The 6,062-nt window shown below is 32.3% G+C and overlaps 1 long non-coding RNA gene across 1 annotated transcript; it reads right to left on the reverse strand.

Annotated features, from left to right (window-relative positions):
* LOC110263027 lies at positions 2,919 to 3,503 on the reverse strand. Its single transcript, XR_002348032.1, has 2 exons — positions 3,373 to 3,503; positions 2,919 to 2,990 (listed from the first exon to the last, which is right to left on the reverse strand). It is a non-coding gene; the product is annotated as an uncharacterized LOC110263027 (long non-coding RNA).

Below are 6,062 nucleotides of genomic sequence, written 5' to 3' on the forward strand. Positions count from 1 at the left end.
AAAATTAAAATTTTATTCATTCTCGTTTACTTCACTTGCGTGTGATAGAAGCCTTCATCGTACTCACAAACTTCTCAGACATTGCTGCCTACAGCATCACAACAAATGATGATCTTTCTATAATAATCTAATAATAAATAATAAGTATGATGATTTTTCTAATTAATTCTTGGGTCCATTTAGTGTACAGATGTGTTTTGGTACAGATTTATAGATTTTTGTTTTTATTTGGTTGTTTATTAATTTAAAAGCGTATCACTAAAAGTGTTGCTTAAAGAAAAAGTGTTACCCTTAATCGTTAACTTGGCTCTGATACCAATTTTACTCCGAATAAGTTTATGATTTGTATAGATCCGATTGGTGATACTGTTGTTTAATTTTACTCCGAATAAGTTTATAATTTGTATAGATTCGATTGGTGATATTTTGTTTAAATAATTTGCAAATTCATAAACAACAGTATTGACCATTTCTACTATTACTAGTATTTATAATTCTGATTTCATTTTTATAGTTTTTCAATCTTGTTTTAGTTTGTAATATTCTTTTTTGCATGGATTATTGTATATAAAATCTTTTATCTGTTTGTCTTTTTCTTTAATATAATTTTTCAAATCCTCAAAAACTTCTTTTATTTCTACACTTTCTGTTGTTTCTAAATATCTTTTTAATTTTTCAACTTCATTCTCCATTTTTTCTTTTAACAGCTTTAATTCTTTTAAGTCATAATATGGTTTTCCAGGCATTTATAAATTTTTTAAGTTTAACTCCAACTTGTTTATATTTATTCTTATTTCTACCCTTTTTATTATAAGGTCATTAATTTCGATCTGAAGATTATTTAATTCCCTTTTATACTCCTTTATTTTACTTTTTAATTTTTTCGTCCTTTTTCTTTTTATTTTATTTTCTGGTCTTTCAATCTTTGTATGCTTCATTATTTACCTTAGAATTTCTGCAAATTCTATCATCGATTCATCACTATTTTCTAGAGATTCTATTAATTTTTCTAGCTCTTCAACTTCTCTTTTTAACTTGTCATAGATTATTTTTAGAGCTTCAAATGCTCTTTGATTTATTTCAGAAAACTGTAAATAATTCAACCGATTTTCTCTTTCAAAGAGCTCTTGTTTCTTGTCTTGATAAGTTACATATATTTTTTCTTTATTTATTGTCATAATTTAGTGTTTAGGGTTTCATTTAATTTTTCGACCTTTTTTGTTAATTCTTTTATTTCAGAATTTTCTTCTTTAGTTTTTAACTTAGATAAACTTAAAGGGCTATTAATTTTAGATTCTCTTATTTGAAAATTCGATAAAATTAATTTTCCTGATGGTTCTTTTAATAATAGAACTAGGTTTTCAATAGCCTTATATTTTGGTATTTCTGTTTTTACAATTTTCTGAAATAATTCATCGACATAAATTCTTTCTCTGTTTTTAAATATTATACTATGATGGCTATTTGTTAAAGCATAATTTATTGCATATGTAATTGAAAATGGTTCATCGTCTTGTTCCATTAGATTCTTTCTGTGGAATTTATAAGCCAGACTTATAGATCTTCCAAGATTTTCAGTTGATAAAGGTATAGCATATCCAAGATGGGCATTAAATTTAACATTTACGTTTTCCAGGTTTCCATGAACAATTTCAATTATTTGATCTATTGGGTCATCAGTAATTCTTTTGTCACAGATTGCTAAGCTTATTGGTGAATTAATTCCTTTCATATATGTAGATTTGATTAAGACTTGTATAGTACTAATATGAATCCATCCAATTTTAGATCTTTTTTGTTGATCCTTAATTTTCTCGATCTGTTTACTCAATTCTTCATCATTTATCAAAGCTATTTCAAGTTCTCCATTGGCGGATTTTATCTTTATAGGGGCTTCTAGTTGAATTTTTCCATAGTATATTATATTTTTTCTATTAAAAACTTCTTTTAAAAGATTTTGTTTATTAAAATTTTCATTTGATTTGAGATTTAATTCTGTTTTTAGAACAACCTGTTTTTCATTATCTAATAAAGCAGTTAATCTATAATAATCAGATTCTCCTGCTAACACTACAAGAAACGTCGTTAAAATCGACGGCCAAATCGACGGCTTAGCCGTTGATAATATTGAAATTCGACGGCAAAATAAACGGCGCAGTTGGTCGCTATAAAGCCTGTCGATTTTTCAAAATGCTAATAAAATCGACGGCTTTCATAGCCGTCGATAATAATCTAATAAAATCGACGTCCATTCCGTCTGTAATATGGGTGTGAGAATTTTACATTCTTAATAAAATCGACAACATTGCCGTCGATATTATTATTTAAAATCGACGTCCTTTCTGTCGATAATTGATTTAATAAAATCGACAGCCTTTTTGTCGATATTTAACTTAATAAAATCAACAACATTACTGTCTATAATATGTTTAATAAAATCGACACTGTTGCCGTCGATATTTAACTTAATAAAATCAACATCATTGTTGTCTATAATATGTTTAATAAAATCGACGCTAAAGCCGTTGATATAAGCTTGAATAAAATCGACAACATTGCCGTCGATTTTAATAGTTATATGTTTTAATTTTTTTTTCTATTTGAAAAATAGTAAACCGTTAATATAAATAAACTTTTAAATATAAAATAAAATTTAAACAGAATATTAGATAACAAGACAAATAAACTTTTAAATATAAAAATAAAATTTATACTAAATATTAGATAATGAGTTTACAAACTTATCCTGCAGTGTGAAGAGAAGTACCTCGAGTCGATTTCCTGGCAGTTGTATTTCTTGCCTGTAATTGTCTATAGGCATCAGTGTTCCAACGTCTCATCAATTCACCAAGAACTTCTGGTGGGATCCAATATGGACGGGCACCTTTTTTGCGAATGGCATGGAGCATACCTCGCAAGCGCTTGGCAGCCCTAAACCTCCAAGCTTGATAGATATCATCCTCTTCCGTATCAATAATGTCAAAGCATTTCTATTTTAAAAAAATCATTGGAATAAAATTTAGCCTCTGAACAGATACAAATTTATTTTGTTGATAAATAAATAACAAGTAATGCTGAGTTTAACAAGTAATAATAATCTAAAGATATCAGAATTCTCTCTAATAGCAAAATTATGTAAAATATTAGGATAAAACAAAAAACAATAATGAGGTTTAGATAAAATTAGTTTAATAGTACTATTGTCGAGAATCCAATGGGTGTCATGTTTGATGTTTGTGAAGATTTAAATTCAAATCAAAGGTTTGCACATGGATGGCAGCAGGGGTAAACTTCAACAATATTAGGCTTTAATAATCAAATGAAGCAGAAGAGAGTTCATTAACACAGTAAAACAAGGTAGATAAAATTTACCCTCCACTCAGTCCACCATATTTTCCGAATATCATCATCTGCCTCATCAAAACTCAGCCAAGGCTTGTTGTAGTTTTCTTTAAAAACCTGAGAAATACGCTTCAATCCAAGCTTAGGTGGGTGCCAACTACATCAAAAACCAAAAAAATGATAATGACATATTACTTAGTAAAAATGAGACATGTTATTCATAAAATTTAAAGCAAATAACAAACCATTTGGCACCATCATATCTAAGCTTTGGAGCACTTGTGCTGGAGTGACCAGTGGCAGTGGATGCTCCTTGACCCTGAGCATCTTGGGTACTATTAGATGTGGTTTGTCTTTCCCCACAAGATCCTGGTCGACTGGGAGCTACAATAGCTGGATCACTCTGCACACTATGTGAGGCAGTATTGAAAGGTTCATTGGCTTGTTGAGTGCATGATCTTGGCACACCCGGAGTAGGCATCATTTGTATCTGAGGCTCCTGACGGGAGGGGGTAGTAGTAGCAATAGGTGGCGGTCTCCCATTGGTTGGAGCAGTCGTGTCAAATGATGACCCAACGAGAGAGTATGGATCCGCATGCAAGTCAAGGGGCTGACCAGTAGAAAGCCTAGGCCTCCCCTTTCGGCCTCGGCCACGGCCACGGCCACGGCCACGGCCACGGCCGCGATCTCCGTCTCTACCAACCATATCCTGTACACATTAAAATAAGCAAGTTATTATCCATACTAATTAAAGTAAAATGCAATTAAAAAATGAATAGCAGAGGAAGAAGAGAATAGAAAGCAATAAAAAATGAATCTGAAGTTTGATTTAGTATTTGGAAAATTATTACAAGCCTCGAGTCTTCTACCTAAGTCAGAGGCTATATATATATATCAATTAGTCTTCATCCGAGGCCTAGTAGGGTCATACCACTCACAGTAAAACAAGGTGACTCTTAAACTAACAAGACTTGGATATTCAACAATCAAAATCTCTTTAAGAGTGCCGTACCAATCAGATGCATCATTCCCTCCATCACCTTTAACATATATGCCTGTATCATCTGTCTTCTTTCCAGATGCATGCTCAGGAGTATGAAATCTATACCCGTTAACCTTGAACATACCAACACTCGTGGCCCTAGTTTTTGGCCCGAATGCTAAACTCAATAAATGAGGACAAGTTATGTCATTACTGGGATTTTTTACCTGATTTTGTCAAACAAAATATAGTATTTAGAAAAACAAGATTTACTTTGACATATTTTGATACAGTCAACAAAATGTAAAAACTTACATGCTCACGGAACCATGATGGAAAGTTGGATAAAGAATTATTGCTCCCATGGATATGCTCGTATTGACTTCTAAATGTATCGACTTCAGGACAATTCAACAAGATATGTAAATGAGCAGCTTTCATTTCCATACTAGTTAACCATCTGTCTTTGTTGGCTCCCCCAGCAATACCCGGTTGATCAAAAATAGAAAGGGTAGGCTCAGATGAACTTACACCACTATCATCATTCCGATTCGGCCTTGTTCTCTTAGACATGACATGTGGCTCAAAGTAATAAGAACAATAACTTGATGTCTCTCTAGCCAGGTATGCTTGACAAATTGAACCCTCTACTCTAGCCCGATTCTTCACTGATATCTTATATGTGCCTATTTCACGCTCAAAGGGATACATCCACCTATACTGAGCTGGTCCACAAACACGTGCCTCATATGCCAAGTGAACTGGTAGATGCTCCATTACATCGAAAAAAGCTGGTGGAAAAATTCTTTCTAACTTGCACAAAATAACAGGAATATTAACTTCCATTTGTACAAGATCGCTAACCCGAAGAGTAGATGAACAAAGGTCCCTAAAATATTGACTTATTTCGGTCAACGGTTTCCACACGTGGTCTGGTAACTCTTTGAAGGCTAACGGAAGCAAACACTCCATAAATACATGACAATCATGAGTTTTCATCCCAAACAATTTTCCTCCTTTGACATCGACACACCTTTGTAAATTTGAAACATATCCATCTGGCATTTTCAACTCTTGTACCCATTTACAAACATTTTTTCGTTGTTGGAGTGTCAAGACATAGTTGCCCTTAGGCTTTGCCTGGCACATGGACACCTAACTAAACCTCCTCTGAGAAATTCATGAGTTCTAGTACACACATCCACAAATTCATTTACCCCTTTAATAAAACTGGGTTTAAGACCCCGCCTCTGATCATATGTTCTATCATACATCCACCTTCGGTTCTGGTTTTCCATTATTAATGAATTTAATTTCCTACATATCAAAAGGATAATATTCACTTTTTAATTTTTTTATTCAACGAGAAACCACAACAAATAAATCTTATCATCAATATAATTTATACTTTTACTATGAATGGTTTACACAAACAAGCATACATAAGTAAGTATAGATAAGCATGCATAATAAATAAAAAAGTAGAAGGTTAANAATAATTGATGATTGCTTTGTTTTCATGTGTGGGATGGGAGATATGTTATGTGCAGTTCCCACTTCCCACTGTGCTTGCTAGCAAAACAAAAAGCTCTCATCTTTGTATATTTGGAAAATAGCAGCTTGATGATATCAGCATGAAGTGTGATGATGATCCATATACTGTGTCCTTTCTATGTATAGTGCATGCAAATACATATTATTTATTTTATCAATTTATATTCAAATTCTGTATAATATA

The sequence above is a fragment of the Arachis ipaensis genome, chromosome B05 (assembly GCF_000816755.2).
Source record: "Arachis ipaensis cultivar K30076 chromosome B05, Araip1.1, whole genome shotgun sequence".
Taxonomy (NCBI): domain Eukaryota; kingdom Viridiplantae; phylum Streptophyta; class Magnoliopsida; order Fabales; family Fabaceae; genus Arachis; species Arachis ipaensis.